Genomic DNA, 27,104 nt, shown 5'->3' on the forward strand with positions numbered 1-27,104 from the left:
TATTGGGAGTTTCCATCTTGTTGTATCATGAATGTAGTATGGAAGATGAGTCCTATGTACTAGGAATGGTCATTGGAAGGACAGAATAGGAGCCACATGATTGGCTGGCCAACCCCGTGACAGTATAGACTAGTGGGTGACATTGATTGAGATCTGCCCGCTGTGTGTATACAATCACCCGGCTAATGTCTAATATCAGGGGACAAAATGTGCCAGCATTCATATCTGACTAAGGGAAAATGGCCGCCGGAGGAGGGACAGGCGGGCTACAACAAAATGGAGGATGAAGATCTAATCCACTGCAATGTGATGTGTATAATTGCGAGATCATTGATTTCAGACTAAGGGAAAATGGCCGCCGGAGGAGGGACAGGCGGGCTACAACAAAATGAAGGGAGATCTAATCCACTGCAATGTAATGGGATAAATGTAAATTGTTACTAGACCAAGGGAAAATGGCCGCCGGAGGAGGGATGTGCGGGCTACAACAAAATGGAGGACGATGATCTTAACCTCTGCACTGTAATGTGATAACATTAAATTAGACCAAGGGAAAATGGCCGCCGAATAAGGGACTTAAAGGCTACAAAATAATGGCGCCCGATTAGTCTATTAAGGATTATATTGGTATATATAGGCAGCTGTACGTCCGATGGCCAACTCCTGATGAAGTCACGTGATGTGATGTAACCTGTAGAGTGGGACAATGAATTCAAGCTGCTAAATAGGAAGTTTACGAGCCGCCATCCTCTTCTGCTTTTCAGGTTTTTTTCTGTTTTATACTATTCAGCTTTTGTTGGACCAGCACCATCTAGTGTCTGCTCTCCATACTGCACCCTCTGTATAAATCTGTCTGCAGTCACTTCCTGTCTGTGTCACTTCCTGTCTCGGGAACACTTTCCTCCTCTCAGCCATTTTAGATCGGCTTCTAGAAGGTCCTGTGATTGTCGGTCTCCATCCTGAACACACGGCCACCATAGGGCCAGCATGGGATCTTCTCCATGTCAGAGCACACGGGTAAGTCAGGTGGATCTCCTATTCCTGGTCCCGGCTCCTGTCCCTGCTATAGACGGACCAATCATCTGTGACCGAACCTTCCTCCTCGTCATCGATGATCTGGGTGTATTATTATTATTTATTCCAGGTACTTATATAGCGCCGTCAGTTTACATCTATATTGTACATTCCCATCAGTCCCCGCCCCCGAGGAGCGAACAATCTAAGGGCTCTAACTCACATTCACACATACACATACTAGGGACAACTTAGGAGACAATTTACCTCCCAGCATGTCTTTGTAGTGTGGGAGGAAACCGGTGTACCCAGAGGAAACCCACCCAGGCACAGGGAGAACATGCACACCCCAGGCAGGTGGTGCCATGGTTGGGATTTGAACCAACAACCCGTGTACTGCCAGGAGGAAGTGCTAACCACTCAGCCACTGTGTTGCCCCGTGCTGTATATATCTCAGCATCTACTTCTCAGTGTTGGTTTCCTCCTCATTGCCGGCCATTAAATGGGCCTCAGAATGGCTCCGGTATTCCCTCCTAGGAAGGACATTCAGGCCGATCTCCCACCATGTTCCTCTGATGTGTCCGAGACAGAATAACAGGAGAGACACCAGGAGAACCCGCTGGGACCTGACACTCCGAGAACCAGAGTTATGGTGGAGTATAGACCCTTCCTGAGATACTCCTCCCTGGGAACGGTCATACCTCCGTACTCCTCTCCTGTACATACCCATCACTGTCATACCTCCGTACTCCTCTCCTGTACATAACCATCACTGTCATACCTCCGTACTCCTCTCCTGTACATACCCATCACTGTCATACCTCCGTACTCCTCTCCTGTACATACCCATCACTGTCATACCTCCGTTCTCCTCTCCTGTACATACCCATCACTGTCATACCTCCGTACTCCTCTCCTGTACATACCCATCACTGTCATACCTCCACACTCCTCTCCTGTACATACCCATCACTGTCATACCTCCATATTCCTCTCCTGTACATACCCATCACTGTCATACCTCCGTACTCCTCTCCTGTACATACCCATCACTGTCATACCTCCGTACTCCTCTCCTGTACATAACGATTACTGTCATACCTCTGTACTCCTCTCCTGTACATACCCATCACTGTCATACCTCCGTACTCCTCTCCTGTACGTACCCATCACTATCATACCTCCGTACTCCTCTCCTGTACATACCCATCACTGTCATACCTCCGTACTCCTCTCCTGTACACACCGATCACTGTCATACCTCCTCACTCCTCTCCTGTACGTACCCATCACTGTCATACCTCCGTACTCCTCTCCTGTACATACCGATCACTGTCATACCTCCACACTCCTCTCCTGTACATACCCATCACTGTCATACCTCCGTACTCCTCTCCTGTACATACCCATCACTGTCATACCTCCGTACTCCTCTCCTGTACGTACCCATCACTGTCATACCTCCGTACTCATCTCCTGTACATACCCATCACTGTCATACCCCCCACACTCCTCTCCTGTACATATTACCCACCATCGTATCATCTGCAACTCCTCTCTTACATTTACTACCTGCAGTTATGCTCTTCTTCTTAAATTGGGGAATAACTCGATGACTTACATACTTTTCAGACCTTGTGAAATATTCTTGGCTGTTTTGATAATAATACACTTTAATTTGTATTTCATGATAAATCCTGGCTCATCTCTGCCTCTCTACCTGCAGCCTAACAATGAGGTGTGCATGCAGCCACTGATCTATTTCTGGCTTTTGTCTCTCAGTCACTCTAATGTTCATTTCTCCAAACGTCCTCCAGGACAGCCTTCCTGAGACAGAGCTCCTCCCTCTGGGACAGGAAACATGTAAGTACAGTAATATAAAAGGCGGACCACCAGGCCTCCCTCCTGAGTTTTTAGTGTTTCCTCTGCAAGGATGGGTGCAGTCATCAAGGAACTGATTGTTTGGAAGTCCTGGGCCCTAGAGTTTGCTGGTGGATCCTGGTCTGGATTACTTCCTCCTGCCTGACGTGATCCCTTCAGGAGGAGTGGGGCTGCGCTCCTGATGTCCTTCCATGCCTCAGTGGATGAAAACCATCATCGGGGGTGTCCTGAGGGGTCCAGGACCTTTGATTCCTGTCGTTCTCCTTCCCGTGCGGGGGGGGGCTCAAGCATCTGATACACAATGTGGCAGAGTGACTGCCAAGCAGGCGTGCAAGTAGCCCCAACTTCTGGGTGCTGTCCAGGATCCGGAAGTTCCGGCCGTGGTGACATCGGCAACGGGCGCCGGAGACTCGTGATTCCAGTCTCCATATTAGCACAGGCAGCCAGTCTGGTGTACAGACCCAGCAGAGCCTGTGGCTCTACACCAAGAGGGATGGATGGAAGGCGCTGGCACTTCTCAGGCATACCCTGGTCCTTCAGGCACTGGCTCCTCTAAGGTAAGCTTGGGGACTCTGATCCCTCTTGCTGACCCTGGTGGGCACACTTCCTTTTCTTGCTCCCCCAGCACAGTGGTTTTGTATGAGGGGCCCTGGGCTGATTATTTTCTGTATTATGTTTTTTCTTGCTTATTGTATGTTAAAGTCCAGGACAAGGTGCAGAGTCAGACCCCCAAGAAGAAGTGTGCAGTTTGTGCAGCTAAATTGGGTTCAGCTTGGGAAAAACCCTTATGCTGCAATTGTGTGGCTAGCCTAATTAAGGATAAGTCATTTACAGCCTGCCATAAAGTGCTCACCTCCATTAAGGATGACATGTCTACATTTCAATCCTTTTATTAATATTGTTATTATTATTATTATTATTATTATTATTATACAGTATTTATAAAGCACCAATAGTTCGCTCAGCGCTGTACATTACAATGGAAGACAATACATGAGACAGTACAATAACAATACAATAACAATACAATGTGATACACGAGGGGTTCGAGGGCCCTGCTCCTTGGAGCTTTCAATCTAGGAGGGAGGGGATAGTAGTATGGGAGGAAAAGCTGTGGGTTGGAGTGGTAGGAGGAGTGGAGGAGATCGGCAGTTAGGTGAGGGTGGGGTATGCTTCCCTGAAGAGGTGGGTTTTTAGGGTGCGCCTAAAGGAGAGGAGAGGAGAGTGGGTGATATTCTGATGGGTTGGGGCAGGGAGTTCCAGAGGATGGGTGATGCCCTGGAGAAGTCCTGGAGGCGAGCATAGGAGGAGGAGATCAGGGAACTAGAGAGAAGAAGGTCTTGTGAGGAGCAAAACATATGTTTTGGGTGGTAGATGGATATCAGGTCGGTGATGTAGTTTGGGGCAGAACAATTGACAGCTTTGTATGTCAGTGTTAGCATTCTGAATTTGATCCGTTGGGCAATCGGAAGCCAATGGAGGGATTGGCAGAGGGGGGTGGCAGAAGCGGAGCGGTTGGTGAGGTGGATGAGTTTGGCAGCCGTATTCAGGATGGACTGAAGCGGGGATAGCCAGCGGCGAGGCAGGCCAGTGAGGAGGGAGTTGCAGTAGTCGAGTCGTGATATGATGAGGGAGTGGATGAGCTGTTTAGTGGTTTCTGGGGTTAGGAACGAGCGGATTTTGGCGATGTTGCGGAGGTGGAGTCTGCATGAGTTTGTTAGTGATTGGACTTGGGGCTGGAAGGATAGATTGGAGTCTAGTATGACACCAAGTACTCTGGCTTGCGGGGTGGGCTTGATGGTGGCATGGTTGGACGTGATGGAGAAGTCAGTGGGGGGGGGGGTGCGGGCAGGGGGGAAGACTAGGAGCTCGGTTTTAGAGAGGTTCAGTTTAAGGAAGTGGAGTGACATCCAATCCGATATGTCTTTCAGTAGGCTGGTGATTCGGGCGGACACTGAAGGGGTGAGGCGAGGGGTCGAGAGATAGATTTGCGTATCGTCAGCATAGAGGTGGTAGTTGAAGCCGTGAGAGTGTTGGCCAAGGGAGGCCAAGGGAGGAGGTGTAGATGGAGAAGAGAAGGGGCCCAAGGACAGAGCCTTGAGGGACCCCAACAGAGAGGGGGAGTGGGGGGGAGGTGGTAGTGTATCCTTTAGATCCCTATTGGAAAAATGCAGTCGCCACTGGATCCTTGGACCCAATCGGTGGGTTTGTAGGTAGCAGATGCATTAAGAGGGGAGGAGGACCCGGAGGAGGATCCTAGGTCTCTTGCTTCCTCAAAGGTAGATTCAGGCTCATAAGAGGAGGACGGTGAAGTTTGCTCCTCCAGAGGTTCCAGGAACAAATTGCCCCTGGAAGATGTGGACGACCTCCTTTAAGCTATCTACAAAACCTTAGAGATCGAGGAGGAGGATGTTTGCCTAGCTAAGCATGACCTCATGTATCAAGGTTTGCATGCTACAAAGACTAGTGTCTTTCCAGTCCATAGTTCCCTGGTTGATACCATTAGGCAGGAATGGGAAAGCCCTGAGAGGAAACCCTTTTTCTCAAGTAATCTTGAAAGGAGGTTTCCTTTTTAGGATAACAGGTCCCAGCAATTTAACAAGGTTCAGAAATTAGACACCCCCTTATCTAAAGTCTCTAAAAGGACGGACTTAACATTGAAGATATGGGGGCCATGAAGGACCCTATGTATAAGAGGGGTGAAGTCTTACTCCGCAGGGCCTGGGATTCCACTTCCATCAGCTTTAGGCCAGCTTTATCATCTACCTTGTCACCAGAAATCTGGAATGCTGGCTTACCCAGTTAGTCGCATCTTTTGGCAGGAACCTTCAGGCAGCAAATCCTGAAATATAGGGCAGCACAGTGGCTAAATGGTTAGCACTTCCACCTGGCAGTACTCGGCTTGTTGGTTCGAATCCCAGCCACGGCACCACCTGCTTGGAGTTTGCATGTTCTCCCTGTGCCTGCATGGGTTTCCTCTGGGTACTCCGGTTTCCTCCTACACTCCAAAGATATGTTGGGAGGTGAATTGGCTCCTGTCAAAATTGTCCCTAGTATGTGTATGTATGAATGTGAGTTAGGGACCTTAGATTGTACGCCCCTTGAGGGTTAGGGACTGATGTGAATATACAATATATATGTAAAGCGCTGCGTAAACTGACAGCACTATATAAGTACCTGAAATAAATAATTAATTTCCTTTGCTGTTTAAAGCAGTTGGTTTCCTTGTGGATGCCTCGGCCAAATCCTTTAAGCTAGCGGCTTGAACCTCTGCCCTAGTGAATTCAGCTAAAAGGGCATTTTGTTTAAAAACCTGGGCAGGGAACTCAGCATTCAAACTGCACCTTTGTGCCTTACCCTTTATTGGTGATAATCTTTTTGGTCCAGGTCTCGAGGAGGCTCTGGAATGTACGGTCCATAACAAGAGGACATTCCCAGAGAGTAAGAAAAGGTTTTACTCTAGTAGGGTTTTTATTTCCACCTTATTTCTATGGCTTCTTCTAGAAATAGAGAGCGGTGGAAACAAATTCAGAAACTTACCCGAGAATTAGAATCACATTATAGGGCTCATGATGGCAATCCATCTCTCCGTAACAAACCATGATATCGCAAAAGCGTCTAGAACTGAATATTTTACTATCCCAGAAAACTGAAAAAGCTCTACGCTGGTCGAAGGCCTCCTTTTTATTACAAATATTAATTCAGCGTCTACTATGTTCGCATGGAAATGAAACCTTTCAATACGACCCCCACATATCTACAAGTTACGTACTAAATCCGGCAGTATCTCCTCTCTTCCTCGTGAAGTCCTGGGTATTTTTGAAAAATTTTATTCCACCCTATTAGCTCCCCCGCAATCAACTTCTGCTTCCTCAAATGGCTCATGGCTTGATTCTATACCCCTCCCTGTTCTCTCACCCTCTCAGATATCCTCTCCCAATGCCCCATGCACTTTGAAGGAAATATCCTGTGTGATTAGCACACTAAGAACTTCCACAGCACCGGCCCGGATGGGTTCACGGCCAGTTATTATAAACATTTTGCTCCTACATTGGCTCCCTCTTTGATGTCATTATTCAATGATGTTTTGCAGGGCGGTAGGTTTCCTGAGGAGATACTCTTGGCTAACCTGTCTCTATTACCTAAACCCCTGAAAGACCATCATTTACCTCAAAACTATAGACCAATCTCAGTGATGAACAATGATCTGAAAATATTTAGCCACATTCTGGCAGATAGGTTGGCCCCATTATCTCCTCTTTGGTCTCACCGGAGCAGTCGGGATTTATCCCAGGCAGACTTATCACGGACAATATTCATCTCACATTAAATGTTATTCAGGACGCCAATTTGCATTCTAAAGAAGTTTTGTTGCTGAGCCGGGACATTAACAAGGCCTTTGATAGTGTCCTCTGGCCATACTTGTTTTCATTACTGCAGAAGATGGGCTTTAGTGATGAATTTCTGTCTGGTGTACATGCTTTGTATGACTCCCCCCAAAACAAGAATAAGACTTCCAGGCTGCAATTCTGTATTTTGTACACTAGGCGGAGGTACCCGTCAGGGTTGTCCTCTTTCACCCTTATTATTGGCGCTTGTTTTGGAACCCTTGGCAGTTGCAATAATCACACTCAGACATTTCTGGTTCCCCATTATTGGTTCACATTTCACAATTTGTATGTATGCAGATGATGTTATGCTTTTCCTTACTAAACTGTTGGTGTCATTGCCTGACTTCTGCTCATTATTGAATGACTTTGTAACAGTATCAGGTCTTACTGTAAATTTTACTAAATCAGTAGTTCTGCTTATTAATGTTCCTGATTCCCTGGGTGCATCTCTCCGCAATTCTTTTCCATTTCGTTGGGCCACAGATCAGATTTCATACCTAGGTATAAACCTCACCCCCAGATACTCAAAATTATTTGCTGCTAATTGGCCACCATGTGTGTCACGCCTCTCACCTCTATTGAAGATCTGGCATGGATCCCCTATCTCATTCTTGGGCAGAGTCACGGCAGTAACAATGAATGTCTTCCCTAAATTACTTTATGTAGATCACTCCCAATCCCTGTCTCAAAAAAGTTCTTAGATCACTTTCAACGGATTATTAATGATTTTATTTGGCGTAACAAACGCCCTCGTTTTACTTCATCAGACCTCTACCGGTCACAATGGGCGGGAGGCCTAGGTCTCCCCAATTTCTGGCTTTACTACCTGTCAGCCCGTTTCGCACAGCTATCACAATGGGTGACTATTACTTCCCAGGTCCCATGGATCAGATTTGTATCTCAGTCTATACATCCGTTCTATTTACCAGGTGTATTATGGTCCAAAATTCCCCCCCCCCGCTCGTTATTGCTCTATAATTCCATTGTTGCCCAATCATTGATGTTTTGGTCCCGTTATAAACTTAAATGGAATCTTGTCTCCTCTGTCTCACCAGGTTCATCATTTTTTGGTGACCCAAATTTTATTACAGCATTCTCATCTTCACAGGTATTCCGTTGGTGGTATGATAGGTCCTTTATTAGGTCATCTGACTTTCAGAGAGGAGGATCTTGTATCACTTTTGAGATGCTACGCATACTTTTTGATATTCCGCTTCATGAATATTATCATTATCGACAGATTAGACATTTTTTTAATTCACATTTTGGTCTTACACCTTCATCTCCGATTTCATTTTTTGAATGTATTAGCCGTGACTCTCCTAGGGGCAGGGGTCTTATTTCAGATTTGTATCGCCAATTTTTGGTTACTTTCTTTCCCTCACCCCCTCTTTATAGACAGAAATGGGAGGCTGATAGTGATGTCACTTTTTCTGATGAGGATTGGGATTCCATGATGGATAATGTGTGTAAGAGCTCTAGATCTTTCTGTCCATGAGACGGCCCTCAAAGTAATAACCAGATGGTATCATTCCCCATCTAGACTACACGCCATGTATCCAGGGACGTCCCACCTTTGTTTCTGGGGCTGTGGCCTTGCTGGTACTCTAGTGCATATATTTTGGGCCTGCCCAAGCCTCTCATTGGTGTGGCACAACATTTCTGAAGTTGCCTCTGCAGTGGCAGGTGCTCCGGTGCATCTGTCTATGCAGTCCTGCCTACTGGGAGCCCCTATCTCGGGAGTTCAGACTGAGGTTATGAGGCTAATCCATAGCATTTGTATATCCACCCTATGGGCTATTGCCCTACATTGGAAATCCCTCACAGTACCATTGACCACAGTTCTGCAGAGTTGATGCGGTGATGCTCATGGAGAGAATTCATTATACTCTATTGGATAAGATGCATTTATTTGACAGAAAATGGGAACTTTGGAGAACTCACAGGCATTTACTAGATCAATAAGGACCATTTATGCTTTGATTGAGTTACTTTGTTGGTCGTTTTATAACTCTGCCTCCCTCTCTACCTATATTGCTCATGTACTAAATTTATTTTCTCTTTTTCCTTTTATTCTACATAATTCCACCTTTAAAATGAATACTGCAGTTGTTCCTTGTTTCTCTTGTATATTCTATTTGAAGCTGTAATGCCATTTTGAAGTCTATTTCTTAAAAAATAAAAAAAGTTTGTAAGCAAAAAAATATATATTTAGTATAATTCTACAATTTTTGCAACTAACAGCTCAATGCTGTTAGCTAAACCTTCTACTAATAGCTGGACAACAAAATAACAAACGGATCACCCTTTCATCCAGCTGTGGTCTAATGCTGTTTAATGCCCATGATACCCAGCCAAGCATAGCCTCTTTGAACAATGCATACACTTACCAACTGCTTATATCTGCAGGCTGACATCTTCATCCCAATAGTCTATCCATGGCCTGACTCCTCTATACAACAGATGTTTAATATCCTGTTGGCCTCTGTGGCTTCTGAAGATGTTCACTGCTCCCCCACATTTTCCTTGGTCGCCCTGAGTTGGGCCTGCCCAGGACTGTTTATTTCCATCCATTTATATCCCAGTGACATAGACAGATGGACAACCTACCTGTTTTCACATCATGGCCTTTTGGCCTCCTGACCTGTTTTGTCAGACATTTCTCTCTCTTTACTAACCTTGCTTCCCCCACTTTTCTCTTCTTTCTTTCTCTTATTCCTGTCCCAGGAGTGATGTCACCATGATGCGACACCTACAATCAGCTTTGCATCTGTCCTTTATCATGGCTCCAATAAATATACTTACCCTGAATAAAAAAAGTTAAGGCCTTCAACTCCTTTGCCCATGCCAAAGCACATGTGGTGTGCCTGCAGGAGACTCATTTTACTGCCAGCCATATGCAGAAATATCTCAGCTCTTCCTACCCACAGGTTTATATGGCTTCTGCCGCAACTAAACGCACAGGTGTACTCAAAGCTTTCCACTGCTCTACTCCCTTTACACCCAAGGCAGGGATCTGGGACCCAGAGGGCCGTTATATTTTCTAGTGGGTCACCTCCTTGACTCAGAGATCACTATAGCTTCATACTATGCCCCAATTGCAGTCCTAACTCACATTTGCTACAAGTAATAGATTCCCATAAATTAGGTACACTTTTACTATGTGGCAATTCCAGCCAGCTAGTTTATCCCTTTTTAGACAAATCTCCCATAACCTCTTATCCATCCACATCCTCCTTCCAGCAACAACTCCAACAACGCTCTCTCATAGACACATGGCAAGAAGCTAACCCAGCTAGAAGACACTATACATACCACTCATATCCACATAAAACTTTCTCCCACATTGACCATATATTTCTGACTAGAGGTATGTCCCCAGCCCTCCTATCCTGAACCATCATACCTTACCCCTGGACTGGTCACAAAGCTGTCCTCTTGACCCTCTCCTCCTTAGTACCCCAACAAACTAGCAGTACATGGAGTCTAAATGGCTCACCCATCCCACAGACTGGACATTGGACTAGCCATCAAAGAATACCTGACACATAACACAACTGATGACATCTCTCTCCTGACCTTTTGGGAAGCCCATAAGTCTGTAATTAGAGGAGCCTGTATCAGCCAAGCCTCACATCTCAAGAAAGGACAGCGAGCAATCCATCACCGCTTAGAAACCTCATTTCACCAGGCCAACAAAGCCTTCCAATCAGACCCCTCACCTTCTCATAGATTGTCCTGGACAAGACCAGGCTAGAAATAGATGTTTTCTTGACAGAATCAGATGAAAAAGTTCTACGCCAATCCAGGCATGAACATTATATGAACACAAACAAACCTGACACTTTTCTAGCCCTGGGACTGCGAACCTCAGACCACACACACAGACTTGTCCATTTAAAGATTACAAAAACTTCACACACCAGCCATCCTAATAAAATATTACAGGTCTTCCACAAACATCTAGCAGAATTATACTCTGAGACCGGCTCCTATGATGAATCGCAGGCCACTGGACTTTTCTCAAGCCTATCTCTACCAACACTCTCAGCTTCTCAATGTTCTTCCCTGGAAACACCTATTACAGAACTTGAGGTCCCGAACTCCATCAAGTCCCTAAAGTCTAATAATCGGCCTGGCCCAGACAGCTTACAGCCCTATATTCCAAATATTTACTAACCTCCTTCCACCTTTATTGGTTAATGCATTTAATGCCTTACTCAAAGGTTATTCTTTCTGCTCAGACTCCCTAACAGCAGCCATTTCTATGCTACCTGAACCCCAATCAGATCACACCACATGGCTTCATTACACACCAATCTCCCTTCTTAACTTGGATGTTAAAATCCTAGAAAAATCCTATCTGCATGGCTGAACTCCATCATAGGCACCTTGATACACAAGGATCAGATGGGTTTTAACCCCCCTCTGCCAAGCTGAGACCACAGAGTGATTTTGCTAGAACATGCAGCTTGCATACGCCGCATACCCGGCTGTTTCCTTTCCTTAGACATAAAAAAAGCCTTTGACTCCAATGGATATCACCCCTTTACACCTCCCCAAGGGCTTACTTGAGATATGTGGGTTACAAGTCAGACTTTTTTTCCATACAAAGGGGAATGAGGCAAGGCTGCCCCTCCCCCCCCCTCCTTTTCTAGCGATGAACCTTTAGCACAGTTGATAAGAACTAACACAAATATTAAAGGATTAGAACTTGGTGGTCATCATCATAAGTTATGCTTTTTCTCTGATGACAATCTCCTCTTCATATCTTCTCCTTTGATCTCAGCACCCAACCTTCTCCAATGCCTGGACCAATTTGCAGCGATTTTGGACCTGGTTGTGAATCCCAAAAAGTCTACAGCTCTTAATATCTCTCTACCCTCCTTAACTGTGTCACAACTACAACGCCCTCCACCCTTCTCTTGGTCCAGTCAATATATTCCTGATTTAGGACCCAAGCTGATGGCAGACCTCAATATTCTATATTCTGCTAACTACCCTCCTATGTTAACACACCTTACCAATCTTATGACATCCTGGTCCAAACTACCCCTCTCATGGATGGGTTGTATCATGATTGTAAAAAATGACAATTCTATCCAAAATATTATACCTTTTTGGGTCCTACCCATATATATACCTTTTTGTTTCCTCTGCATATTAGTGTCGCGGCACCACTTATGTATGGGGCACTATTAAACTGCATCTGCCCAGGTCCATCCGTACCTCACCGAAACTTAGAGTGGTCTGGGGCTTCTGAACTTTGCAAAATATTTCCAAGCTGCACATCTTGCTCAACTCCCTAAATATCATGCAGTAAAAATGACACCCTCCCCCCCATGGGTCGCTATAGAGTCAGTAGATTGTGACCCCTTATCAGATTCCAATTTACTATGGCTACACTCCAGAGACTATCGTTCACTACAAGACCTAATTACTCAACACTACCTGTCACAGCTGCCCTCCCCAGCCCCTTCTCTGTCCCTGCTCTCTCTCTGCCATCTCTCATCCATGCCCCTCCCCCCTCCTGAAAATATGAAAGGAATTCCTAAGGCAAGCTTGAGCCACCCTAGCTCTGCCCCCCCCCCGGTTGCCTAGGTGACTAGGGGGGTACAACCAGTTTTAAGAAGCTGATGCAGAGCTCCCGAGGTATTCATCGCTGGGTAGCTGACGGAAGGAGCCCGAGAGCTGTGGCCGGGACCTTTTGTGGCCAGGCTTGGCAGAGACCCAAGGCTGCCTAGGACCCCCCTTCTCCCACAGCTGGGGAAGACTTTACTTGCTACAGAGACTCTTCCTTGGCTCTCTGTGCTGGACTTTAAGTGTGTTGATCATTCCGTGTCATCCTGGACTGGCGTATTCACCCTCCCTGTGAACTCCCCTATTCGGTGACTGCCATCTGTTTGTCTCAATAAAGCTTTGTGCGTTTGCCATCTACTCTGTGTGTTCTGTCCTGCCTACGCTCCGTCACACTACCCATCTATCTGGGACAGTCTAAAGTTCTGATACACCTTACAGTCACCCCATAACCCACTCATGGCACACCTCCTCAATCCAGGCTTTTATCCGGCATGGATGCCTCCATCTTCTTTTCATGCTTGTCCTAGAGCTAGTCTAGTTCAACACCAGACTCCTTTATACCCTTCCAAACCCTATGTGACTCCCACAAACTATCTAGACCTGAACTTTTTAGATATCTTCAGGTCAATCACTTTTGTTCCTCCCACTTACACACCAACCCCCTCCCTCCCAGACATGACCAGGTTTGAACACTGTAACAGGTTTTGCTCAGCAGCGGGTGTGTGTGACCCCCTGGATGGGTGCACAACACAAAACACAGGCACAGCACAACAGTGGAGGTGAAAAAAACAAAAAGGTGCAGTTTATTTACAATATTTACAGAAAAACGTAAAAAAAAATAAGAAACATCAAATCCTGGCCAACTTGGATACTTACTGTACAACATAGCTTCCCTAGCTATCCACCAGGTATAGCCTGATGCTATACCTAGCCCCTGTTAGTTGGAGGCTTAGCCACATAGGCTTTTGTCTCACTGCACACAGATAGGATGTTGTCCCCAGTCAGTTCAGGCACAGATCTGGTTCCAGGTTGGAGCAACTCACTAAGCAGGCTGGGAAGTTTTATAAAGGCCTTAATGAGCCCACTATCTTCAGCTGGGCTCATTACCTCAGTGCTGAAGGACTCAGCACTTCCCACCTAGTGGAACAAATCCCCATATAGTCTAAACCTTGGACAAATGTATCGTCCATCCAGGACGCAACCAGGTGATTTCACCTGCCTACTGTCACATACCCCCCCTCTTGTTTCAACCTTGGGGTTGTAACACCAGTAGCCAGGCAGGCATGAACCCGGGCTAAAGCATCCACATTTCCCATCTGAACTCCAGGGCGATGCTTTACCGTGAAGTTAAATTCTTGTAGGGCCAGGAACCACCTATTTACCCTTCTATTGGTCTCTTTATTTTGACCCATCCATTTCAAGGGATCGTGATCCGTGACTTGGTCAAAATGTCTGCCTAGCAGATAGTACCGCAGGGAATCTAGAGCCCACTTTACTGCTAAACACTTCTTCTCAATTGTGGTGTAATTTTCCTTGTGAGATTTAAGCTTTCTGCTCAAGTAGATTACCGGGTGCTCCTCCCCCTTCCAAACCTGGGACAACACTGCTCCTAAGCCAACATCGGATGCATCCGTCTGGACCACAAAGTCTTTTGAGAAGTCTGGTGAGTATAGAACTGGCTGGCTACATAAAGCCCTTTTTAAAGACTGAAATGCTGCTTCAGCCTCCGGGGACCACTTAACCACGACCGACTCCTTCCTTTTTGTCAAGTTGGTTGGGGCACTGCCAGAGAAGCAAAATGGGGAATGAATCGCCAATAGTAGCCAGCAATACCTAGAAAAGCCCATACCTGCTTCTTGTTGTTTGGGCGTGGCCAACTCTATCGCCTCAACTTTGTTGATCTGGGGTTTTATTACTCCTCTCCCAATGGTGTACCTGGCCTCTTCCTGTCCAATCATACACTTCTTTGGGTTGGCCGTAAACCCAGCTTTCCGTATTGAGTCTAGTACAGCCTGAACTTTTGGCAAATGTGAGGTCCAATCTGTGCTATGGACAATCACATCGTCCAGGTAAGCTGCAGCATACTTCTGATGGGGGTGAAGAATTTGATCCATTTTGCGCTGAAAGGTAGCCGGTGCATTCTGTAACCCGAACGGCATTCTTCTGTACTGGAATAACCTTCTGGTGTTCCAAATGCAGTCTTCTCCTTTGCTGACTCAGCTAGGGGTATCTGCAAATATCCTTTGGTCAAATCGAGCGTCGTCATGTACCGGGCTGCTCCCAGATGGTCGATTAATTCATCTATCCTCAGCATGGGGTAGATGTCAAACTTTGTAACTTTATTTAACTGTTGGAAGTCATTACAAAATCGCCAGCTCCCATCCGGTTTGGGCATCAACACTATGGGGCTGGACCAGCCACTCTGGGACTCCTATCGCAACCAGGTGATTTCACCTGCCTACTGTCACATAACATATGTAAATGTGACCCCCATGTCAGAGGTTTGATTTCCACCTTTATATACACAGCTACCAGCTCCACCACCTTACACTTCATACCATATACAGTTGTGTTCAAAATAATAGCAGTGTGTTGGAAAAAGTGACTAAAGCTGAAAATCCTTCTAATACTTTTATTTCCATCCACACAAATGCATTGGGAACACGACACATTCTATTCCAAATCACAACATGAAGAAAACTACATCAAATTTGTGTTGTTCCTCTAAAAAAATATATAGACTGAAAAATGTTTGAAGATTTTGCTTTCCTTTGAATGACTTCATGAATATTTGGTTGTAGTCGCACTGTTTCTGAGAACTGCTGTACATCTGTGTTGCATGGAGTCCCCCAACTTCTGGCCCCTGTGATCAGGTATTCCAGCCCAGGATGATTGGACCACATTCCACAGTTCTTCTCTATTTCTTGGTTTTGCCTCAGAAACGGCATTTTTGATGTCACCCCACAAGTTTTCTATTGGATGAAGATCCGGGGATTGGGCTGGCCACTCCATAACGTCCATCTTGTTGGTCTGGAACCAAGATGTTGCATGTTTACTGGTGTGTTTGAGGTTGTTGTCTTGTTGGAACATCCATTTCAAGGGCATTTCCTCTTCAGCATAAGGCAGCATGACCTCTTCAAGTATTCTGATGGATTCAAACTGATCCATGATCCCTGGTATGCGATAAATAGGCCCAACACCGTAGTATGAGAAACATCCCCATATCATGATGCTTGCACCACCATACTTCATGGTCTTCACAGTGTACTGTGACTTGAATTCAGTGTTTGGGGGTCGTCTGACAAACTGTCTCCGCCCACTAGACCCAAAAAGAACAATCTTACTTTCATCAGTCCACAAAATGTTGCACCATTTCTCTTTAGGCCAGTCAATGTGCTCTTTGGCAGATTGTAACCTCTTCAGCACACGTCTTTTTCCCAACAGTGGGACTTTGCGGGGACTTCTTGCAGATAGCTTGGCTTCACATAGGCGTCTTCTAATTGTAACAGTCCTCACAGGGAACGTCACACCTTCTTTCATCTTCCTGGAGCTGATTGTTGGCTGAGTCCTCACAGGGAACATCACACCTTCTTTCATCTTCCTGGAGCTGATTGTTGGCTGAGTCTGCGCCATTTTGGCTATTCTTCTATCCATTCCAATGGTAGTTTTTCGCTTTCTTCCACATCTTTCAGGTTTTGGTTGCCATTTTAAAGCATTTGTGATCATTTTAGCTGAGCAGCCGATCATTTTCTGCACTTCTTTATATGTTTTCCCCTCTCCAAACAACTTTTTAATCAAGGCACGCTGTTCTTCTGAACAATGTCTGGAACGACCCATTTTCCTCAGAATTTCAGAGAGAAATGCACTGTAACCAGCATGTCCAACATTTGCTGCCTTCCTTCCTTAAATAAGGGCAATAATTGCCACCTGTTTATCAAAGAATGAATGACGTCACTAATAGAACTCCACACGGCTATTATTTTGAACACGCCCCTTTCAATGAGTGATTCAATGACACAGAATCAGCAGCATGCATGTCATGACTGTTGGGTCTGTTGGATTTCTATGACTCTACTACACCTGCTAGGAAATTATTTGCCATGTAGAAATCTCATATGATGTCCTCCCAGAATGCTCTCTCCTGCATGCCCCCGGGGGCATGAACCTGGCGATCTCCATGATCGCTGTGTCCTATGACACGCTGGTCATCGGAGTTGCAGTTTCCGGTTCTCGACTGCACTTTCCTCACACTGTCAGAGCATGAGGAAGGTACTGCCAGCAGTTGTCAGAGGATGGATCATCAGGGCACTTATGATCAGTGACCTGAGGATTGGTGCCCAGCAGCGCCACCCACCAGTTCTGCCCACAAGTGCCCAGCAGTGCCAACCATCTTTGCCCACCAGTGCCGCCCGTCAGTGCCCAGCAGTGCTGCCAATCAGTGACAACTATCAGTACCCATCATCAGTGCCACCTATCAGTACCACCTCATTAGTGCTGCCTATCAGTGCCCATCAGTGCTGCCTATCAGTGCAGCCTCATCAACGCACATCAGTGAAGGAGAAAAATTACCTGTTTGCTAAATATTTTAATAGAAACAAAGAAACTTTTTTTTCTTATTTTTTGCTCTCTTTTTTGTTTATAGCGCAAAAAATAAAACAGCCAGCGGGGAGTAAAAACCACCAAAAGAAAGCTCTATTTGTGTAAAAAAAATGATAAAATTTCCAAATGAGTACAATGTTGCATGACCACGCAATTGTCATTTAAAGTGCGAGAACGCTGAAAATTGGCCTAGTAAGGAAGGGGGTATAAGTGCCTGGTAGGCAACTGGTTATGGACCCCACTGGTACTTATCAGTGCCGCCTCATCAGTGTTGCCTGTCAGTGCCGCCTCATCAGTGCTGCCTATCAGTGCTGCCTCATCAGTGCCGCCTCATCAGTGCCGCCTCATCAGTGCCGCCTCATCAGTGCTGCCTATCAGTGCCACCTATCAGTGCACATCAGTGAAGGAGAAAAATTACCTGTTTGCAAAATGTTATAGAAACAAAGAAACTTTTTTTTTTACATTTTTTGCTCTTTTTTTGTTTATAGCACATAAAATAAAACACCCAGCGGGGAGTAAAGACCACCAAAAGAAAGCTCTATTTGTGTCAAAAAAATTATAAAAATGAGTACAATGTTGCATGACCGCACAATTGTCATTTAAAGTGCGGCAACGTTGAAAGTTGAAAATTTGGCCTGGTAAGGAAGGGGGTATAAGTGCCTGGTAGGCAAGTGGTTAAGGACCCCACTGGCACCTTTTGGGGGGTAACCGAAATTGACAGGTACCCGCTCCCACTTCTACTGCAATCACCTAGGTGATCAGAAGCGGAAGTTGTCCTCCCCCCTCCCTCCCTGTAGTCTTCTGGGACACATAAAAGGTCCTAGAAGACTACAGGACCATTCACAAAGTACAGAGTTCCTCGCACATGCTCAGTGGGCACCCGGATGTGAAGCTGCAAGCTGTCACAGCTGGGTGCCCACACTGAAGATGCCGGCACTGGCAACACAGGGCGGCCGGTGAAACGGGCTGCGGGGAGGACACCACGAGATCGAGGGACAGGTAAGTACCCGTCTTTTAAAAGTCAGCAGCTACAGTATTTGTAGCAGCTGACTTATTTTTTATTTTCACTGGAACTCCACTTTAATGTATGAAGATATTATTTGTACTGTACAAATTACAACCTGTACGTTACCTCTAAGGGTTGTACCCCTTCTGACTTACTGTTGGTGAGTCCTGCAATCACATTGTTATCAGCTCCTTGTAAAACTATTATCTCTTTCCAATAAAATCTATGAACAAGAGAAGATATGGACCCCACAATTCCTCTATATACTCCACAATTCTCCCATGTGGACACCTCGTAAGTGGTTCTCCAGTATAGACTCCCAGTTTGGGGAACTCATTTAGAAGAAGCCGTCAGCTAGAATCAAACTCACTACTCTACAGTATGGTGAAGACCAAGGAGGCCTAGCAATACCAAATGTTAGACTTTATTTTATAGCTGCCCAACTTCAACATCTTACCAGGTGGGACTTAGTAGACACATTAGATCCCATCCATCGGTTTCTACTTCCATCAGATACAGATTTCACATCACTCTCACACTTGTTAATGGGCTTCAGATGGCACCAGTGGGAAAGGCATGATCTCTCATATATTTATTCCAGTCTTTTGACTCTTACCGAAGACTTATAGAAAGAAATGGGAAACAGAGAAAATAAGAGAGAGTGGTGGGAGGTGATTGTGACCTCCATACCTCTCATCTCTCTGTCCTCTTCACAGAAACTCAGTCATTTCTTTTGCATAGATCTTTCAGGACTCCAGCTCAATTGTTCAGCTAGGACAGGAGGGATTTCCCCTTATGACCCCAATTGTAACGGTGTTGTTGGGGATTTGATACACATGTTTTGGAGATGTCCAAAATTATTCAAAAAGTGGAACGATATGAACAGTATTATAACGTTGGCATTCAATATTCCTCGGGTGTGCCTCTTGGTGTCAATAGAGGAGGAATTATTTACACCTCCTCCTATTACAAGTCATATAGCAATAGTGAGGCTGCTTGACCATAAAAAATATCCCGATCTTGGCTATCATCTCAAACTCCCAGCAGACAACAGTGGATTGAGCAGGTGATCTCCACATTAACATCATAGGTTTTTAAAACTTTAGCTTTTTTAGCCCCATAGAAGAACGGCCAGTTGTATCCTACTGAATGGTGACTACATTGGAGACCCATACTTGGGGTATGATCCTGTAGACACGGGCCTCATTGATCGGTGTCAGCTATCTATGTATGTACTGGGAGGAGTTACTTGCCGTGTACAGCTGAATTGTTCTAGGTTGTTTCTTCTTTTCTTTGTTCATTTGTTTATAAAAGGTAAAAGTGACACCATAGACAAAGCAAGTTATTGTTCTGTATGATCTGTAACAGTGCCACAACCGCCTATACGTGAGAATGTATGACTCCATTGTCTGGGCTGAATGTTGGGAATACTGTGCACACTTATAAACTTTTTTAATAAAATCTATTTGATTATAAAAATACTGTAGATAATGCTGTACATATTCTTTCTATTCATAAGATATATTTAGTAATGAACATTAAAAATAGAAAGCAACTTTATGTAGCCCTTTATATAGAATTTTAAATTTAATTTTTTTTTTTTTTGTATAGGTGGATTGATGAATCTAGTTTTCGGTCATGTTGGTCTTCATGAATACAGCTGAGTCACATGGAAAATAAAACACATGGGTGTCTTAATTGACTGAAAGTCTTTATTGCAGCTCACTGGAGGATTCACACGGGATACAAGTCATATCTGTGTTCTAAAAGTCATGGTTTGGATCCTCTTCCACATTGATCCAGCCTCAGAGGACAACAGGAGAAAAGGAATTTCAGTGTTCTGGAAGTTACAATTACTTTACACTAAAGTCCAACCCAAGTATACATAAGAGGAGTCATTTCAAACTACTTCTTATTTGGAGATTTTACAATGGAGAGAAAATATTTCACACACCAGAAGGTTCCCAATGGAGGGAAGTCATATCATTGTTCTGAATGTGGCAAAACTTTTACCAGCGAGAATGACCTTATAGTACACCAAAGAGTTCACACTGGAGAGAAGCCATATCAGTGTTCTGAATGTGATAAAGCTTTTACAGTGAAGTCACATCTTATCACACACCAAAGAGTTCACACTGGAGAGAAGCCATATCATTGTTCTGAATGTGATAAAGCTTTTACACAGAAGTCAAGTCTTAACACACACCAGAGGATTCACACTGGAGAGAAGCCATATCAGTGTTCTGAATGTGTTAAAGCTTTTACTGAGAAGTCACATCTTATCAAACACCAGATTGTTCACACTGGAGTTAAGCCATATCAGTGTTCTGAATGTGATAATGCTTTTACAGTGAAGTCACATCTTATCACACACCAAAGAGTTCACACTGGAGAGAAGCCATATCATTGTTTTGAATGTGATAAAGCTTTTACACAGAAGTCAAGTCTTAACACACACCAGAGGATTCACACTGGAGAGAAGCCATATCAGTGTTCTGAATGTGTTAAAGCTTTTACTGAGAAGTCACATCTTATCAAACACCAGATTGTTCACACTGGAGAGAAGCCATATCAGTGTTCTGAATGTGATAAAGCTTTTACTCAGAAGTCAAGTCTTATCATTCACCAGATTGTTCACACTGGAGAGAAGTCATATCAGTGTTCTGAATGTGATAAAGCTTTTACACAGAAGTCATATCTTATCCGACACCAGAGGATTCACACTGGAGAGAAGCCATATCAGTGTTCTGAATGTGATAAAGCTTTTACTCTGAAGTCATATCTTATCACACACCAGAGGATTCACACTGGAGAGAAGTCATATCAATGTTCTGAATGTGATAAAGCTTTTACAGGAAAGTCACATCTTATCAGACACCAGAGGATTCACACTGGAGAAAACTCATATCAGAGTTCTGAATGTGATAAAGCTTTTACAGGAAAGTCACATCTTATCAGACACCAGAGGATTCACACTGGAGAGAAGTCATATCAGTGTTCTGAATGTGATAAAGCTTTTACACAGAAGTCATATCTTATCCGACACCAGAGGATTCACACTGGAGAGAAGTCATATCAGTGTTCTGAATGTGATAAAGCTTTTACAGTGAAGTCACATCTTATCACACACCAGAGGAGTCACACTGGAGAGATGCCATATCAGTGTTCTGAATGTGATAAAGCTTTTACACAGAAGTCATATCTTATCAGACACCAGAGGGTTCACACTGGAAAAAAGTCATATCAGTGTTCTGAATGTGATAAAGCTTTTACAGGAAAGTCACATCTTATCAGACACCAGAGGATTCACACTGGAGAGAAGCCATATCAGTGTTCTGAATGTGATAAAGCTTTTACACAGAAGTCAAATCTTATCACACACCAGAGGATTCACACTGGAGAGAAGTCATATCAGTGTTCTGGATGTGATAAAGCTTTTACTCAGAAGTCACATCTTATCAGACACCAGAGGAGTCACACTGGAGAGAAGCCATTTTAATGCTCTCAATGTGACAAAACTTTTACAGTTAATGCCGGTCTAATCTATCACCGGAGGATTCACAAATTTCTGCATTGATTAAATTCTGGAAGAAAAGAGATATTAAAGAAGTTTCAGGTGTCACAAGTTAGTTTCACATCTCCAATGTCATCCCACAAGCTAGAGAAGAAGGGAGAAGATAAAATGTTACCTTAAAAGAAACAAACTAAAATCTGAGCAAACTGGAATGTAATGATTGGATGAACTGAGTTTAGTGCTTATGTCCATCAATACACAACTAGAAGGGATTTAAATATTTTATCTTTTGACAATTTTATAAGATAAGCATCAATAACTGAACAGCTTCCCTCATGATTCTCATCTTTATCTTTTTTTATGGAGCTTTGAATGAACATGCAATGCATTTTCATGATTCACCAACTGAGTTGTTTTTCCAAACATTTTCTTCATTTCTGGATCCTGAGGTAATACATGACCAACACTGCCTCAGTACCAGAGACTAGGATGGGGTCTATTATCTTACCAAGTCTCTGAAGCCTCAGTGGGAGAGTCCATTCCAGGTTCTTCTGACTATTGATACATCATCAGCCAGGCTTGAGGTCTCCAGCTAAGCCCACCTTGTCCACTCCTCCCATTACCTGTTCCATCTCCTCTCCCATTATCAATGACTTCTTTCCACATTTTATCTCCTCTCATTATTATTATTATACAGGATTTATATGGCACCAACAGTTTGCTCAGCGCTTTACAATATAATGGGAGACAATACAGCAACAATACAGTTAAATACAAGAGGGATAGGAGGGCCCTGCTCCTTGGAGCTTACAATCTAGGAGGGAGGGGCTAGTGGTACAAAAAAGGTACTAACTGTGGGGGATGGACTGGTTGGAAGAGTAGAAGATTCCATTATTAGCTGAGGGCAGAATAGGCTTCCCTGAAGAGAGAGGATTTCAGAGATCTCCTAAAAGTTAGCAGAGTAGGCGATAGTCTGATAAATTGGGGTAGAGCATTTCAGAGGATGGGGGAAGCTCTGGAGAAGTCCTGGAGATGAGCATGGAAGGAGGAGACAAGGGAGCTAGAGAGCAGGAGGTTGTGCGAGGAGCGGAGAGTACGGTTTGGGTGATATTTGGAGACAAGATCGGTGATGTAATTTGGGGCGGATTTATAAATGACTTTATATGTTATTGTTAATGTTTTGAATTTTTTTTTTTATTCCAAAAAAGTTTTATTGAAATATGAAAGGCTTAACAAATCATATACAGATACGGATCACAGTCCGCGAATGTACCTCTTACATGTTCTCCCGTAACGCAGACGGGACCAAGACATGTAATTAAATTGTAGATCATCCTGAAACAAAGTCCTACAATAAAGCAGATGCATAATATGTAACAGTAGAAATAATGATAACAGTATGTGATTTAGAGAAGTACGCTGCACACTAGTCCACTGTGTAGGGAGATCTCGGATAACAGGACTGTGAAGAGTAAGACAAAAGTGTCATTTCAAGGTATATACGTCCAATGTATCCGTATCCGAAAAATGTAGGTTAGTTTTGTAGATAACCGTCACACCTGTACATGTATGAATACTCTGTTCCTTATGAAATATATGATTAAATAGAGTATGAAAAAGGTGTGAGAGAAAGAAAAGAGCACGTAAATGGAAGAGGAATATGAAAAGTAATATCATATTGGGGTGAGGGGGAGCACAAAAAACAAATATATAGGGAAGAGGGGAAGGAAGAGAAAAAAAAAAAGGGGGAAGGGGGGATGGGGTTTATGATTAAGTAAGTGCAACCAAACCAGTCACATCAATAAGCAACGGCCAAACTGACACAGATTCTATCTTTAATTTAGGATACGGTTCGGTTAGACTCCATTTATGGAGCTATTCCTGAGGTGAAAGCTTTCAAGGTTTTCCGTATCTCCAAATCTCTTCTTGTTCATTCCTTCATTAAACCACGATAAGTATTAGTAGTTTGGAAGTGAGTCCAACAAGCCCAAGTCTTCCTGAATCTCTCGGGGTGTTTCTTTGCCACTGAGATCAGCTCCTCCATTTCCGCGATCCTGATGATCCTAAGAAGCCACTCTCGCACGGTGGGAACATGGTCTGATCGCCAATGAACAGGAATACACTGCTTTGCCGCGTTTATCATATGTAAGGCAAGCGACTTACGATAAGTCCTTACAGAAAGTGAGGAGTGATGGAGTAAGAATTGTGCTGGGGTAAAGTCTAGGGTGTATGTAGTTACTTGTGCGATTATGTCCAGAACTTTTCTCCAGAAGGGCTGTAGCAGCGGACATTCCCACCATATATGTAGAAGTGTACCTGTTGCCTGGTAACATCTCCAGCATAAATCCGGAACGTTAGGATCAAATCTATGAATCACAGACGGAACTCTGTACCATCTGGAAAATAATTTATAGTTGCTTTCTTGTGTAGAGACACATATGGAACCTTTATGCATGTGATCATAAATGTGGTCCCAGTCCTCTGGTGACATTGGAAGTTGTAGATCACGCATCCAGGCCTCACAGGTCTTCCGAGATTGAGATGTATTGGCACTTTCAAGATAGGAATAAAGCTTGGATATCACATGCCTCTGGGGGAAGTCTGTAAAGCAGAGTTTCTCAAATGGAGTAAGTGGCCTTGAAAAATCCTTTAGATGTGGGGAGCTTCGTAAAAAGTGGTGGATTTGTCTATACATCCAAGGCGTTAGTGTAAGGGATGGCCACGCCTTTGTAACGTCTTCTCTAGATAAGAGCTTAGTATCTTTGAAGAATTGACGTACTGTTAGATTATCTTCACGGTTATATCCGGCGAGAAAGGTCGGAGACATCCCTGGTAGAAAGTCCGGATTCATTTTGATCGGAGTTAGAGGGCTCGGAGAGGACAAAAGTTCTTTTTTCTGGAACAACTGAGAGCTACAGCATAAAGTGGGACCTATAAGAGGGTGTTCCCGAAACTCAGAAGGAATGTGAGAGGTTTTCAGCCAAGGGGAGGTGGCAAGCGGTATCTTTGAGAAATCAGCCTCCACACCAACCCAAACCTTACGAATGTGGTTCGTGGTCCAATCTATTCTAGCTAGGTGACGAGACCTGTAGTAACGGGTAATATCCGGCAATCCAATACCTCCACTCTTCTTGGGCATAGTAAGTTGGGTAAAGCTAATTCTTGGGCATTTATTATACCAAAGAAAGGAGGTACAGAGCGTTCTATATGATTTAAAGAAGGAGTTTGGTAATTGAATTGGTATAATCTGCAGTAGATATAGTATTCTAGGGAGCACGTTCATCTTAAGTATAGCTGCTCTACCAAACCAGGAGAACCAAGGTTTATTCCACGTCTGAAGGTCTTTGGTGATGTCACGTAAGAGGGGCAAAAAATTTTTGGCATCGAGTTCCGTAAGGTGGGTTGGCAATTGGATTCCCAAATAAATGATAGCCTCAGACTGCCAGGTATAAGGAAAATTTGATTTTGCTTGTCTAATCATGTCTGGAGTTAATGAGACATTAAGAGCTTGGGATTTAGAAAAGTTGATTTTCAAGTTGGCCAAATACTGAAATAATTTGAAATCGTGTAGCAAATAAGGTAACGTGATATGTGGGTCTGTTAGAAAAAGTAGTATGTCATCGGCAATGGTGTGTGCAGAGATATGTACAATGTGTAGTGTGATTGATGTTTTCCTACATAACCGCACCCAACCCTTGCAATTTCTCATGTATACGGGAACTGGGGGCTTTAAAATGTGTTTTGTGTGTTTTTTCATTTACAGTGTGTTACTTTACACTTTTCTTTTCTGAACTTTATTATTGCCATATAGGGGGTTAATAGCCTCGCATGTGATAACATATTGCTGGTCACAGATCCTCTTTAAAGAAACACAAGAGGTCTATCAGACCCCTAATGTCACCTCTAGTCCCCAAAAAAGATGGTCAAGCACAGATCATGTTTGATCAGCTCCTTGAAGACACGAATGTACATCTGCCAAATCTGTATCTGAGTAGACCATAGAAGCAGCATTAGAAAGAAATGTGAGCATGGCTTCAGTCAGGCGATGGTCCTGGTGGTCATGGTCTTGTTCTCCTTCAGGTCCTCTCACCTTGTAGATGGTGACATGGACTTGTTGTGTGGGAACGAGCAGGAGGGGCTCGGGTTTTTCTTGTACCCAATCAGCTTGTTATGGATAAAAGATAAAAGTGTCTCATTGGAAGTTACAGGGATTTGGATGTTTAGAGGGTTACATGAGTGGGCGGGGTTGGTATTAATGAGGGGCGTGGTATATGTTAATCAGTTTCTTAGCATAGATGATATAAACGGTATAAATAGATCCTTGAAATGTAAACAATCTATCTCTTTCCTTCTGTTGTTAAAGTGTCACATATGTATGATGAATAAAGTTGGATGATATTTTCACCGCACAATACCGTGGTCTGGGTTCTTCTACAACACATCCCCCCAAAAAGGTCCTCTTCCAGTTCTAGGAGTCTGGTGGAATGGAACACAAGCTGATGGTATCTCTTAGGCCCCTTGTACATGGGGGATCCGGCCCCTGTGGGTGCAATGCTGGCATTATAATACACCTGGTAGGCACAGGTACAGCGTCCAGCCCCACTGCCTGCAGCCTGTCAAAGTCTACACTACAGCTGGACGGGGCTCAATGCTGCACCACATTTACCTCGTGTTTAGGGCGCTCTGTGTTCAGGGAGAAATGGCCGCCATCCTGATCAGACAAAGCATAGAGCAGATGTAGGCCGGTGCAGTCTGCTTCTTCCCCTGTAGGTGGCACCTGACCAGAGTGACATCCCAGCCTGGAGAGGAAGTCGGGGGACACTTGGCTTCTCTGTGGTTTCCTGGTTCCTGAAGACTGCATGGAATGAAGGGGTGCATGGAGTCCTGGGGACATTTTTACATTTTTTTTTATTTCTTGTTTACACCTTTTAAAAATCATTTTATTCCTGAAGATCCCTAAACCCCAAATCTGATGTATTCTTTGATAGCAGACACCCTATATAATACAATGTTGGGAGTTGTCATTTTCTATGTTACATGATATTAGCACAACAGTTTATGAAAGGCAACATTTCAGGAACAATATAGTAACGTTTATTTCTGAGCACATAAATGCAAT

At 44.2% G+C, this 27,104-nt stretch overlaps 1 pseudogene across 1 annotated transcript; it reads left to right on the plus strand.

The window, feature by feature from the left end:
• The first annotated feature begins 914 nt into the window (after positions 1-914).
• On the plus strand, positions 915-26,397 carry LOC149434736 (uncharacterized; annotated as a pseudogene). Its single transcript, XR_016308630.1, has 2 exons — positions 915-1,017; positions 20,083-26,397. The product of XR_016308630.1 is annotated as an uncharacterized LOC149434736 (transcript).
• Positions 26,398-27,104: the final 707 nt, after the last annotated feature.

Source organism: Staurois parvus, unplaced genomic scaffold, assembly GCF_062004578.1.
Source record: "Staurois parvus isolate SC_StPar_1 unplaced genomic scaffold, SC_StPar_1.0 ptg001689l, whole genome shotgun sequence".
Classification (NCBI taxonomy): Eukaryota; Metazoa; Chordata; class Amphibia; order Anura; family Ranidae; genus Staurois; species Staurois parvus.